We start from the raw sequence: 14,814 nt of genomic DNA on the forward strand, positions 1-14,814 counted from the left end.
CACCTTCGTCGGGGTGGGCACCTTGGCTGGGTTTGCCCCGGCTGCGCTCCGAAGCGGGGTTATTGGAGCGCCGCCTCTTTTTTTGTCGGAGCGTTTGGTGGGGTTTCTCGCATTGGCTCTTCCGAGGCCCGGTTGCCACCCTGGCGCGCACGAAGTCGGAAGTAGGGTTAATTGCCCGGGTGCGCACCTTTGCCAGGGTGGGCACCTTACCTGGGCTGCGCACCAGGGCGGGCTCAAGATGGCACGCGCGTTCCGTTTTTTTCACTATCTTTCAAAACGGAAATTTTAAAATCTCCTTTTTTTTTTGCCTTTTCTGGAAATTAGTGAAGGCAGCGCATCAAAGGTGCGCACCTCGCTGCCCACCTTGGTGTGCTCTGAGGTGCGCACCCGGGAGCGCTACGAAGTGTGCTCCAAGGTGCGGCGTGCACGTTGTCGGAGCCCGGTTTGCCCCGGGTGCGCACCTCGCCTGCACCTTGGCCGGGGTGGGCACCTTGGCTGGGTTTGCCCAGGGTGCGCTCCGAAGCGGGGTTACTGGAGCGCCCCCTCTTTTTTTGTCAGAGCGTTTGGTGGGGTTTCTCGCATTGGCTCTTCCCAGGCCCGGTTGTTGGGTGCGCTCCCACCCTGGCGCGCGCGAAGTTGGAAGTTGGGTTAATTGCCCGGGCGCGCACCTTCGCCAGGGTGGGCACCTTGGTGCGCACACCTTGGCTGGGCTGCGCACCAGGGCGGGCTCAAGATGGCACCAGCATTCCCTTTTTCTCACTATCTTTCAAAACGGAAATTTTAAAATCTCGTTTTTTTTTTGCCTTTTATGGAAATTAGTGAAGGCATCGCATCAAAGGTGCGCACCTCGCTGCCCACCTTGGTGTGCTCCGAGGTGCCCACCACGGTGCGCAACGCCGGTGCGAACCCGGGAGCGCCCCGATGTGTGCTCCAAGGTGCGGCGTGCACGAAGTCGGACCCCGGTTTGCCCCGGGTGCGCACCTCGCGTGCACCTTGGTGCGCACACCTTGGCTGGGTTGCGCGGCCTGGTGGGCACCATGGTGCGCACCAAGGAGCGCTCCGAAGTGTGCTCCAAGGTGCGGCGTGCACGAAGTCGGAGCCCGGTTTGCCCCGGGTACGCACCTCGCGTGCACCTTCGCCGGGGTGGGCACCTCGGCTGGGTTGCGCGCCCTGGTGCGCACCAAGGAGCGCTCCGAAGTGTGCTCCAAGGTGCGGCGTGCACGAAGTCGGAGCCCGGTTTGCCCCGGGTGCGCACCTTCGCCGCGGTGCGCACCATGGCGTGCACGAAGTCGGAGCCCGGTTTGCCCCGGGTGCGCACCTCGCGTGCACCTTCGGCGGGGTTGCGCGCCCTGGTGGGCACCATGGTGCGCACCAAGGAGCGCTCCGAAGTGTGCTCCAAGGTGCGGCGTGCACGAAGTCGGAGCCCGGTTTGCCCCGGGTGCGCACCTCGCGTGCACCTTCGGCGGGGTTGCGCGCCCTGGTGGGCACCATGGTGCGCACCAAGGAGCGCTCCGAAGTGTGCTCCAAGGTGCGGCGTGCACGAAGTCGGAGCCCGGTTTGCCCCGGGTGCGCACCTCGCGTGCACCTTCGCCGCGGTGGGCACCATGGCGTGCACGAAGTCGGAGCCCGGTTTGCCCCGGGTGCGCACCTCGCGTGCACCTTCGCCGGGGTGGGCACCTCGGCTGGGTTGCGCGCCCTGGTGCGCACCAAGGAGCGCTCCGAAGTGTGCTCCAAGGTGCGGCGTGCACGAAGTCGGAGCCCGGTTTGCCCCGGGTGCGCACCTCGCGTGCACCTTCGCCAGGGTGGGCACCTCGGTGCGCACACCTTCTCAATGTTTTCTTGCCTTTTCTGGAAATTGGTGAAGGCAGCGCATCAAAGGTGCGCACCTCGGTGTGCTCCGAGGTGCGAACCCGAGAGCGCTCCGAGGTGCCCACGAAGTCGAAAGTCGGGTTAATTGCATTGTTTTCCCCGGGTGCGCTCCGAGGTGCGCAACATCGGCGCGCACCAAGGAGGGCTCCGAAGTGTGCTCCAAGGTGCGCACGATGGCGTGCACCTCTGGTGCGCACGATTCGGAGCTCGGTTTGACCGGGGTGCGCACACCTTGGCTGGGTTGCGCACCTTTTGTGCGCTCCAAGGTGCGCACGAAGTCGGAGCTCGGTTTGCCCCGGGTGCGCACCTTCGCCAGGGTGCGCACCTTGATGCGCACGCCTTGGCTGGGCTGCGCACCTTGGTGGGCGCCATGGTGCGCACCTTTCGTGCGCTCCAAGGTGCGCACGAAGTCGGAGCTCGGTTTGCCCCGGGTGCGCACCTTGGTGGGCGCCATGGTGCACTCCGAGGTGCCCAAGATTGGTGCGCACCAAGGAGCGCTCCGAAGTGCGCTCCAAGGTGCGCGCGAAGTCGAAAGTTGGGTTAATTGTCCGGTTTGCCTCGGGTGCGCACCTTGCGTGCACCTTCGCCAGGGTGGGCGCCTTGGTGCGCACACCTTGGCTGGGCTGCGCACACCTTGGCACCCGCGTTTCCTTCATTTTAAATTTTTTTTTTTTACAATCTCTCAAGTGGGAAATTCTATAATCTCAACTTTTTTTGCCTTTTCAGGAAACTTTTGAATGGAGCGCATCATTGGTGCGCTCCGAAGTGTGCTCCAAAGCTCTCTCCAGCTGCGTGCACCTGCCCCGGCCGCGCACCCGGCCCCGCCCAGCTTCGCTCACCTGTCCCGGGCGTCTGGTGCGGAACCTTAGAGTAAGAAACATCACCGTGCACCTTGGCCAACGTGCGCGACTCGACCGAGCGCGCACTGGCCGAGGTGCACACCGATTTCACCTGGGTGCGCGCGCAGCACCTCGGGCGCACCGGGGTGCGCGCACAACGCCCGGGTTGCACCGTGGCCTGTGTGCTCGGGGCGCCTCGGGTGCGCGCTCGGTGTCGCCCCCGCGCGCGCGGTAGTGCGGGCAGCGCACCCCGGCCCGGCCCGGCCCCGACGAGAACGCAAACGGGCAAAAGGTTTATTCAAATAGCATTGCGACGCCCGGCGAAAAACTAAAAAAGGGTGCAACACCGGGACTTCCCGGGAGGTCACCCATCCCAGTACTACTCCGGCCCAAGCGCGCTTAACTGCGGAGTTCTGATGGGATCCGGTGCACTAACGCTGGTATGATCGCACCCGTTATGAGCTTGTCGCAGTGTGTACTTAGCAAACCGCGACCCACGTGCGAATCCACCCCGGCCACCCACCCCCGTCGAGGTGCACACCCTCCCTCGCGAAGTGCGCCCCGTTCGCCAAGTGTGAGCCCTGCCCGGGTGCGCGCACCTTGCTAGGGCGTCGGGTGTGCACCCGGCCCGGCCTACGTGCGTGCACCTGGAGGGGGCGTCGTGTGCGTGCAGTGTCCCGTCTGCAACGCGGTGCCCACACACCACCTCGGGCGCAACGACCTGCGCTCACATGTGGGCCGAGTGCACCTTGGTGCATGTTCGGGGCGCCTCGGGTGCACGCTCGATCTTGCCCCGGTGCACCAAGGCGCTCGGTTTGCCCCGGGTGCGCACTTGGTGCAAGGTGGGCACCCAAAATAGGGATCAAGCACCAAAACACAAGTTTCGGGATGCAAAATGGGACCCAAGGACCACAAATGCGTTCCAAGACCCATGATGGGTCCACGAGAACAAAAATGTGTTCCGAGACTTAATAAACAAATATTGGGTTTTAGGAGAAGAAACATGCTCTGATGCCCAAAACGAGAATCGACCCCGAAAAGGCCACAGGCCAAAAGTGGGATGCGAGACAAAAAAAAATGGGACCCGAGGACCAAAATTGGGTTCCCAGGTCGAAGACAGGGCAACCGGACAAGAAACGACCTCTAAGGCTCGAAATGAGTCCCGACGACTAAAACTTGACAAGAAGCACCCATCAGGCACCCAACTCGACACCCATGGGATGCCGACCCACCCGGGCTTCCACCTAGCACACCTTGGCACCCACCCACCCTCGCACCCAACCTCGCACCCAACTTAGCACCTTTGAACCCACATTGGCACTCACCCTGACCCTGGCACCTTGGAACCCACATTGGCACTCACCTTGACCCTGGCACCCACCTTTGCACTCACCTTGGGACCCACCCTGGCTCCCACCTCGGCACCCACCCAGACACCCACCTTGGTTCCTTGGCACCCACCTTGGATCCTTGGCACCCACCCCGACACCCACCTTGGCACGCAACTTGGCTACTTGCCACCCACCTTGGCTCCTTGACGCCCACCCCGACAACCACCCCGTGACCTACCCTGGCTAGGGTTGGTGCACACCCACCCTGGTGCCCACCTTGGCACCCACCCTATGACCCACCTTGGCACGCACCTTAGTACCCACCCCGTTACCCACCCTAGGACCCACCCCGTGACCCACCTTGGCCAGGGTGGGTGCCTTGGTGCGCACAACTTGCCTGGGCTGCACACCAGGGCGGGCTCAAGATGGCACCCGCGTTCCGTTTTTTTCACTATCTTTCAAAACGGAAATTTTAAAATCTCATTTTTTTCTTTTTTTTGCCTTTTCTGGAAATTAGTGAAGGCAGCGCATCAAAGGTGCGCAATGCTGGTGCGAACCCGGGAGCGCTCCGATGTGTGCTCCAAGGTGCGGCGTGCACGAAGTCCGAGCCCGGTTTGCCCCGGGTGCGCACCTCGCGTGCACCTTCGCCGGGGTGAGCACCTTGGCTGGGTTGCGCGCCCTGGTGCGTACCAAGGAGCGCTCTGAAGTGTGCTCCAAGGTGCGGCGTGCACGAAGTCGGAGCCCGGTTTGCCCCGGGTGTGCACCTCGGGTGCGCACCTCGCGTGCACCTTCGCTGCGGTGGGCACCTTGGCTGGGTTGCGCGCCTTGGTGGGCACCATGCAGTGCACGAAGTCGGAGCCCGGTTTGCCCCGGGCGCGCACCTCCGCCAGGGTGGGCACCTTGGTGCGCACAACTTGCCTGGGCTGCGCATCAGGAAGGGCTCAAGATGGCACCCGCGTTCCGTTTTTTTCACTATCTTTCAGAACGGAAATTTTAAAATATCGTTTTTTTTTGCCTTTTCTGGAAATTAGTGAAGGCAGCGCATCAAAGGTGCGCAACGCTGGTGCGAACCTGGGAGCGCTCCGATGTGTGCTCCAAGGTGCGGCGTGCACGAAGTCGGAGCCCGGTTTGCCTCGGGTGCGCCCTGGTGGGCACCATGGTGCGCACCAAGGAGCGCTCCGAAGTGTGCTCCAAGGTGCGGCCTGCACGAAGTCGGAGCCCGGTTTGCCCCGGGTGTGCACCTCGGGTGGGCACCTTGGTGCGCATGCCTTGCCTGGGCTGCGCACCAGGGCGGGCTCAAGATGGCACCCGCGTTCCTTTTTTTTCACTATCTTTCAAAACGGAAATTTTAAAATCTCATTTTTTTTTGCCTTTTTCTGGAAATTAGTGAAGGCAGCGCATCAAAGGTGCGCACCTCGCTGCCCACCACGGTGCGCAACGCCGGTGGGCACCCGGGAGTGCTTCGAAGTGTGCTCCAAGGTGCTGCGTGCACGTTGTCGGAGCCCGGTTTGCCCCGGGTGCGCACCTCGCGTGCACCTTCGTCGGGGTGGGCACCTTGGCTTGGTTTGCCCCGGCTGCGCTCCGAAGCGGGGTTATTGGAGCGCCGCCTCTTTTTTTGTCGGAGCGTTTGGTGGGGTTTCTCGCATTGGCTCTTCCGAGGCCCGGTTGCCACCCTGGCGCGCACGAAGTCGGAAGTAGGGTTAATTGCCCGGGTGCGCACCTTTGCCAGGGTGGCACCTTACCTGGGCTGCGCACCAGGGCGGGCTCAAGATGGCACGCGCGTTCCGTTTTTTTCACTATCTTTCAAAACGGAAATTTTAAAATCTCCTTTTTTTTTTGCCTTTTCTGGAAATTAGTGAAGGCAGCGCATCAAAGGTGCGCACCTCGCTGCCCACCTTGGTGTGCTCTGAGGTGCGCACCCGGGAGCGCTACGAAGTGTGCTCCAAGGTGCGGCGTGCACGTTGTCGGAGCCCGGTTTGCCCCGGGTGCGCACCTCGCCTGCACCTTGGCCGGGGTGGGCACCTTGGCTGGGTTTGCCCAGGGTGCGCTCCGAAGCGGGGTTACTGGAGCGCCCCCTCTTTTTTTGTCAGAGAGTTTGGTGGGGTTTCTCGCATTGGCTCTTCCCAGGCCCGGTTGTTGGGTGCGCTCCCACCCTGGCGCGCGCGAAGTTGGAAGTTGGGTTAATTGCCCGGGCGCGCACCTTCGCCAGGGTGGGCACCTTGGTGCGCAAACCTTGGCTGGGCTGCGCACCAGGGCGGGCTCAAGATGGCACCAGCATTCCCTTTTTCTCACTATCTTTCAAAACGGAAATTTTAAAATCTCGTTTTTTTTTTGCCTTTTATGGAAATTAGTGAAGGCATCGCATCAAAGGTGCGCACCTCGCTGCCCACCTTGGTGTGCTCCGAGGTGCCCACCACGGTGCGCAACGCCGGTGCGAACCCGGGAGCGCCCCGATGTGTGCTCCAAGGTGCGGCGTGCACGAAGTCGGACCCCGGTTTGCCCCGGGTGCGCACCTCGCGTGCACCTTGGTGCGCACACCTTGGCTGGGTTGCGCGGCCTGGTGGGCACCATGGTGCGCACCAAGGAGCGCTCCGAAGTGTGCTCCAAGGTGCGGCGTGCACGAAGTCGGAGCCCGGTTTGCCCCGGGTGCGCACCTTCGCCGCGGTGGGCACCATGGCGTGCACGAAGTCGGAGCCCGGTTTGCCCCGGGTGCGCACCTCGCGTGCACCTTCGCCGGGGTGGGCACCTCGGCTGGGTTGCGCGCCCTGGTGCGCACCAAGGAGCGCTCTGAAGTGTGCTCCAAGGTGCGGCGTGCACGAAGTCGGAGCCCGGTTTGCCCCGGGTGTGCACCTCGCGTGCGCACCTCGCGTGCACCTTCGCTGCGGTGGGCACCTTGGCTGGGTTGCGCGCCTTGGTGGGCACCATGCAGTGCACGAAGTCGGAGCCCGGATTGCCCCGGGCGCGCACCTCCGCCAGGGTGGGCACCTTGGTGCGCACAACTTGCCTGGGGTGCGCACCAGGAAGGGCTCAAGATGGCACCCGCGTTCCGTTTTTTTCACTATCTTTCAGAACGGAAATTTTAAAATCTCGTTTTTTTTTGCCTTTTCTGGAAATTAGTGAAGGCAGCGCATCAAAGGTGCGCAACGCTGGTGCGAACCTGGGAGCGCTCCGATGTGTGCTCCAAGGTGCGGCGTGCACGAAGTCGGACCCCGGTTTGCCCCGGGTGCGCACCTCGCGTGCACCTTGGTGCGCACACCTTGGCTGGGTTGCGCGCCCTGGTGGGCACCATGGTGCGCACCAAGGAGCGCTCCGAAGTGTGCTCCAAGGTGCGGCGTGCACGAAGTCGGAGCCCGGTTTGCCCCGGGTGCGCACCTCGCGTGCACCTTCGCCGCGGTGGGCACCATGGCGTGCACGAAGTCGGAGCCCGGTTTGCCCCGGGTGCGCACCTCGCGTGCACCTTCGCCGGGGTGGGCACCTTGGTGTGCAGACCTTGGCTGGGTTGCGCGCCCTGGTGGGCACCATGGTGCGCACCAAGGAGCGCTCCGAAGTGTGCTCCAAGGTGCGGCCTGCACGAAGTCGGAGCCCGGTTTGCCCCGGGTGTGCACCTCGGGTGGGCACCTTGGTGCGCATGCCTTGCCTGGGCTGCGCGCCAGGGCGGGCTCAAGATGGCACCCGCGTTCCTTTTTTTTCACTATCTTTCAAAACGGAAATTTTAAAATCTCATTTTTTTTTGCCTTTTTCTGGAAATTAGTGAAGGCAGCGCATCAAAGGTGCGCACCTCGCTGCCCACCACGGTGCGCAACGCCGGTGGGCACCCGGGAGTGCTTCGAAGTGTGCTCCAAGGTGCTGCGTGCACGTTGTCGGAGCCCGGTTTGCCCCGGGTGCGCACCTCGCGTGCACCTTCGTCGGGGTGGGCACCTTGGCTGGGTTTGCCCCGGCTGCGCTCCGAAGCGGGGTTATTGGAGCGCCGCCTCTTTTTTTGTCGGAGCGTTTGGTGGGGTTTCTCGCATTGGCTCTTCCGAGGCCCGGTTGCCACCCTGGCGCGCACGAAGTCGGAAGTAGGGTTAATTGCCCGGGTGCGCACCTTTGCCAGGGTGGGCACCTTACCTGGGCTGCGCACCAGGGCGGGCTCAAGATGGCACGCGCGTTCCGTTTTTTTCACTATCTTTCAAAACGGAAATTTTAAAATCTCCTTTTTTTTTTGCCTTTTCTGGAAATTAGTGAAGGCAGCGCATCAAAGGTGCGCACCTCGCTGCCCACCTTGGTGTGCTCTGAGGTGCGCACCCGGGAGCGCTACGAAGTGTGCTCCAAGGTGCGGCGTGCACGTTGTCGGAGCCCGGTTTGCCCCGGGTGCGCACCTCGCCTGCACCTTGGCCGGGGTGGGCACCTTGGCTGGGTTTGCCCAGGGTGCGCTCCGAAGCGGGGTTACTGGAGCGCCCCCTCTTTTTTTGTCAGAGCGTTTGGTGGGGTTTCTCGCATTGGCTCTTCCCAGGCCCGGTTGTTGGGTGCGCTCCCACCCTGGCGCGCGCGAAGTTGGAAGTTGGGTTAATTGCCCGGGCGCGCACCTTCGCCAGGGTGGGCACCTTGGTGCGCACACCTTGGCTGGGCTGCGCACCAGGGCGGGCTCAAGATGGCACCAGCATTCCCTTTTTCTCACTATCTTTCAAAACGGAAATTTTAAAATCTCGTTTTTTTTTTGCCTTTTATGGAAATTAGTGAAGGCATCGCATCAAAGGTGCGCACCTCGCTGCCCACCTTGGTGTGCTCCGAGGTGCCCACCACGGTGCGCAACGCCGGTGCGAACCCGGGAGCGCCCCGATGTGTGCTCCAAGGTGCGGCGTGCACGAAGTCGGACCCCGGTTTGCCCCGGGTGCGCACCTCGCGTGCACCTTGGTGCGCACACCTTGGCTGGGTTGCGCGGCCTGGTGGGCACCATGGTGCGCACCAAGGAGCGCTCCGAAGTGTGCTCCAAGGTGCGGCGTGCACGAAGTCGGAGCCCGGTTTGCCCCGGGTACGCACCTCGCGTGCACCTTCGCCGGGGTGGGCACCTCGGCTGGGTTGCGCGCCCTGGTGCGCACCAAGGAGCGCTCCGAAGTGTGCTCCAAGGTGCGGCGTGCACGAAGTCGGAGCCCGGTTTGCCCCGGGTGCGCACCTTCGCCGCGGTGCGCACCATGGCGTGCACGAAGTCGGAGCCCGGTTTGCCCCGGGTGCGCACCTCGCGTGCACCTTCGGCGGGGTTGCGCGCCCTGGTGGGCACCATGGTGCGCACCAAGGAGCGCTCCGAAGTGTGCTCCAAGGTGCGGCGTGCACGAAGTCGGAGCCCGGTTTGCCCCGGGTGCGCACCTCGCGTGCACCTTCGGCGGGGTTGCGCGCCCTGGTGGGCACCATGGTGCGCACCAAGGAGCGCTCCGAAGTGTGCTCCAAGGTGCGGCGTGCACGAAGTCGGAGCCCGGTTTGCCCCGGGTGCGCACCTCGCGTGCACCTTCGCCGCGGTGGGCACCATGGCGTGCACGAAGTCGGAGCCCGGTTTGCCCCGGGTGCGCACCTCGCGTGCACCTTCGCCGGGGTGGGCACCTCGGCTGGGTTGCGCGCCCTGGTGCGCACCAAGGAGCGCTCCGAAGTGTGCTCCAAGGTGCGGCGTGCACGAAGTCGGAGCCCGGTTTGCCCCGGGTGCGCACCTCGCGTGCACCTTCGCCAGGGTGGGCACCTCGGTGCGCACACCTTCTCAATGTTTTCTTGCCTTTTCTGGAAATTGGTGAAGGCAGCGCATCAAAGGTGCGCACCTCGGTGTGCTCCGAGGTGCGAACCCGAGAGCGCTCCGAGGTGCCCACGAAGTCGAAAGTCGGGTTAATTGCATTGTTTTCCCCGGGTGCGCTCCGAGGTGCACAACATCGGCGCGCACCAAGGAGGGCTCCGAAGTGTGCTCCAAGGTGCGCACGATGGCGTGCACCTCTGGTGCGCACGATTCGGAGCTCGGTTTGACCGGGGTGCGCACACCTTGGCTGGGTTGCGCACCTTTTGTGCGCTCCAAGGTGCGCACGAAGTCGGAGCTCGGTTTGCCCCGGGTGCGCACCTTCGCCAGGGTGCGCACCTTGATGCGCACGCCTTGGCTGGGCTGCGCACCTTGGTGGGCGCCATGGTGCGCACCTTTCGTGCGCTCCAAGGTGCGCACGAAGTCGGAGCTCGGTTTGCCCCGGGTGCGCACCTTGGTGGGCGCCATGGTGCACTCCGAGGTGCCCAAGATTGGTGCGCACCAAGGAGCGCTCCGAAGTGCGCTCCAAGGTGCGCGCGAAGTCGAAAGTTGGGTTAATTGTCCGGTTTGCCTCGGGTGCGCACCTTGCGTGCACCTTCGCCAGGGTGGGCGCCTTGGTGCGCACACCTTGGCTGGGCTGCGCACACCTTGGCACCCGCGTTTCCTTCATTTTAAATTTTTTTTTTTTACAATCTCTCAAGTGGGAAATTCTATAATCTCAACTTTTTTTGCCTTTTCAGGAAACTTTTGAATGGAGCGCATCATTGGTGTGCTCCGAAGTGTGCTCCAAAGCTCTCTCCAGCTGCGTGCACCTGCCCCGGCCGCGCACCCGGCCCCGCCCAGCTTCGCTCACCTGTCCCGGGCGTCTGGTGCGGAACCTTAGAGTAAGAAACATCACCGTGCACCTTGGCCAACGTGCGCGACTCGACCGAGCGCGCACTGGCCGAGGTGCACACCGATTTCACCTGGGTGCGCGCGCAGCACCTCGGGCGCACCGGGGTGCGCGCACAACGCCCGGGTTGCACCGTGGCCTGTGTGCTCGGGGCGCCTCGGGTGCGCGCTCGGTGTCGCCCCCGCGCGCGCGGTAGTGCGGGCAGCGCACCCCGGCCCGGCCCGGCCCCGACGAGAACGCAAACGGGCAAAAGGTTTATTCAAATAGCATTGCGACGCCCGGCGAAAAACTAAAAAAGGGTGCAACACCGGGACTTCCCAGGAGGTCACCCATCCCAGTACTACTCCGGCCCAAGCGCGCTTAACTGCGGAGTTCTGATGGGATCCGGTGCACTAACGCTGGTATGATCGCACCCGTTATGAGCTTGTCGCAGTGTGTACTTAGCAAACCGCGACCCACGTGCGAATCCACCCCGGCCACCCACCCCCGTCGAGGTGCACACCCTCCCTCGCGAAGTGCGCCCCGTTCGCCAAGTGTGAGCCCTGCCCGGGTGCGCGCACCTTGCTAGGGCGTCGGGTGTGCACCCGGCCCGGCCTACGTGCGTGCACCTGGAGGGGGCGTCGTGTGCGTGCAGTGTCCCGTCTGCAACGCGGTGCCCACACACCACCTCGGGCGCAACGACCTGCGCTCACATGTGGGCCGAGTGCACCTTGGTGCATGTTCGGGGCGCCTCGGGTGCACGCTCGATCTTGCCCCGGTGCACCAAGGCGCTCGGTTTGCCCCGGGTGCGCACTTGGTGCAAGGTGGGCACCCAAAATAGGGATCAAGCACCAAAACACAAGTTTCGGGATGCAAAATGGGACCCAAGGACCACAAATGCGTTCCAAGACCCATGATGGGTCCACGAGAACAAAAATGTGTTCCGAGACTTAATAAACAAATATTGGGTTTTAGGAGAAGAAACATGCTCTGATGCCCAAAACGAGAATCGACCCCGAAAAGGCCACAGGCCAAAAGTGGGATGCGAGACAAAAAAAAATGGGACCCGAGGACCAAAATTGGGTTCCCAGGTCGAAGACAGGGCAACCGGACAAGAAACGACCTCTAAGGCTCGAAATGAGTCCCGACGACTAAAACTTGACAAGAAGCACCCATCAGGCACCCAACTCGACACCCATGGGATGCCGACCCACCCGGGCTTCCACCTAGCACACCTTGGCACCCACCCACCCTCGCACCCAACCTCGCACCCAACTTAGCACCTTTGAACCCACATTGGCACTCACCCTGACCCTGGCACCTTGGAACCCACATTGGCACTCACCTTGACCCTGGCACCCACCTTTGCACTCACCTTGGGACCCACCCTGGCTCCCACCTCGGCACCCACCCAGACACCCACCTTGGTTCCTTGGCACCCACCTTGGATCCTTGGCACCCACCCCGACACCCACCTTGGCACGCAACTTGGCTACTTGCCACCCACCTTGGCTCCTTGACGCCCACCCCGACAACCACCCCGTGACCTACCCTGGCTAGGGTTGGTGCACACCCACCCTGGTGCCCACCTTGGCACCCACCCTATGACCCACCTTGGCACGCACCTTAGTACCCACCCCGTTACCCACCCTAGGACCCACCCCGTGACCCACCTTGGCCAGGGTGGGTGCACCCACCCTGGTGCCCACCTTGGCACCCACCCATCCTAGCACCCAGCCTGTGACCGGGCTTGGAACCCAACCTTGCACCCGCACCCGTCTTGGCCAGTGTGGGTGCGCACCCATCCTGGCACCCACGTTGTGACACACCCTTTAACCCACGCACCCTAGCACCCACGTTGGCACCCACCTTGGAACCCAACCTAGCAACTTGGCACCCACCCCGTGACCCACCTTGGCATCCACCATAGCAGTCGCCGACTTGGCACCCACCTCGGCACCCACCTTGACACTTGTGGACCCACCTTGCCACTCACCCTAGCATCGACCCATCCTAGCACCCACCCTGGCACCTTTGCACCCTAGCACTCACCCATCCTAGCACCTAACCTGTGACCCACCTTGACACTCACCCTCGCACCCACCTTGGAACCCAACCTAGCACCCACCCACCCTGACACCAACCCTAGCACCTACCCACCCTTGCACCCACCCTGTGACCCATCTTGGCACCCACCCATCCTACCACTCAACCTATCACCCACCTTCTCACCCACCTTGGCATCCACCTTAGCACCCACCCACACTGGCACCTTGGCACCCACCTCGGGCAAGGTGGGTGCACACCCACCCTGGCACCCAATTTAGAACCCACCGAGCATGTTACCCACCTTGGCACCCACATTGCAGCCCACCCTAGTACCCACCCTATGACCCACATTGGCATCCACACCCTAGCACCCAGGCACCTCGACACCCGCCTTGACACCCACCCTAGCACTGAACCTGTGACCCACCTTGGAACTCACCCTAGAACCCACCCACCCTGTGAACCACCTTGGCATCCACCTTAGCACCCACCCACCTTGGCACCCACTCTAGCACTCACCCATCCTAACACCCAACTTGTTACCCACCTTGGCACCCGCCCTCGCGTCCACCTTGAAACCCACCCTAGCACCCACCCACGCAGGAGCCCACCTTGGCACCCAACCTAACACCCACGCATCCTGGCACCCAACTTGTGACCCACCTTGGAACCCACCCTAGTACCCACCTTTGAACCCACTATATCACCAACCCACCTTGGCACCCACCCTATGACCCTCTTTGGAATCCACCCTAGCACGCACCCACCCTGGCACCCACCATGGAGCGCACCCTAGCACCCACCCACCTCGGCACGCACCTCAACACCCACCTTGGTGTGCGCACTGCGCCAACCTCTCAAAGACCCTATGTGGTGCGCTCCAAAGTGTACACCTTTGGTGCGCTCCAAGGTGCGCACCTTTGGTGCACACCGAGGTGCACACCAAAGTGTGCACCGAGGTGAGCACCAAAGTGCACTCCAGGGTGCACACCAAGGCGTGCACCTTTGGTGCGGTCAATGCAAACGAATTCGGAAGTTGGGGTCGATGTCCTAATCGCTGCTGCAGACTACACGTATGAGAATCGGACAAATAGCTTTATATAGGGGAGGTGTTGCGTTTGATGGGTCGACTCCCCTGGTTGTGTGCACTGCACCAACTTCAAAGACCCTGTCTTGTTTAAGAAGTCAAAAGTTGGGGTGGATGTCCTAATCATTGCTGCAGTCTACGCATGTATGAGAATCAGACAAATAGCTTATATAGGGGAGGTGTTGCATTCGGTGGGTTGACTCCCCTGGTTGTGCGCACTGCGCCAACCTCAAAGACCCCGCATAGCAGAAGAAGTCGGAAGTCGGATTTTGGTGAGCACCAAGGCGTGCACCTTTGGTGCGGTCAACGCAGACGAATTCAGAAGTTGGGGTGGATGTCCTAATCGTTGTTGCAGGCTACACATGTATGAGAATCAGACAAATAGCTTATATAGGGGAGGTGTTGGGTTTGATGGGTCAACTCCCTTGGTTGTGCGCATTACGCCAACCTCAAAGACCTTGTTTTCGTTAAGAAGTCAAAAGTTGGGGTCAATGTCCTAATGGCTCCTGCAGGCTACACATGTATGAGAATCGGACAAATAGCTTATATAGGGGAGGTGTTGGGTTTGATGGGTCGACTCCCCTGGTTGTGCGCATTACGTCAACCTCAAAGACCTTGTTTTCGTTAAGAAGTCAAAAGTTGGGGTCGATGTCCTAATTGCTCCTGTAGACTACACATGTATGAGAATCAGACAAATAGCTTATATAGGGGAGGTGTTGGGTTTGATGGGTTGACTCCCCTAGTTGTTCGCATTACACCAACCTCAAAGACCTTGTTTTCGTTTAGAAGCCGAAAGTTGGGGTCGATGTCCTAATTGCTCCTGCAGGCTACGCATGTATGAGAATCAGACAAATAGCTTATATAGGGGAGGTGTTGGGTTTGATGGGTCGACTCCCCTGGTTGTGCGCATTGCGCCAACCTCAAAGACCCTGCATTGCGGATGAAGTCGAAAGTCAGAGTTTGGTGTGCTACAAGGTGTGGTCGAAGGTGCTCACCTAGGTGTGCACCTTTGGAGC

General features: G+C 61.8%; 2 non-coding genes across 2 annotated transcripts; both read right to left on the minus strand.

The window, feature by feature from the left end:
- Nucleotides 1-3,043: 3,043 nt before the first annotated feature.
- LOC131863172 (5S ribosomal RNA) lies at nucleotides 3,044-3,162 on the minus strand. Its single transcript, XR_009362107.1, has one exon. It is a non-coding gene; the product is annotated as a 5S ribosomal RNA (ribosomal RNA).
- A 7,817-nt stretch (nucleotides 3,163-10,979) lies between these two features.
- LOC131863106 (5S ribosomal RNA) lies at nucleotides 10,980-11,098 on the minus strand. Its single transcript, XR_009362041.1, has one exon. It is a non-coding gene; the product is annotated as a 5S ribosomal RNA (ribosomal RNA).
- Nucleotides 11,099-14,814: the final 3,716 nt, after the last annotated feature.

The sequence above is a fragment of the Cryptomeria japonica genome, unplaced genomic scaffold, assembly GCF_030272615.1.
Source record: "Cryptomeria japonica unplaced genomic scaffold, Sugi_1.0 HiC_scaffold_56, whole genome shotgun sequence".
NCBI lineage: Eukaryota > Viridiplantae > Streptophyta > Pinopsida > Cupressales > Cupressaceae > Cryptomeria > Cryptomeria japonica.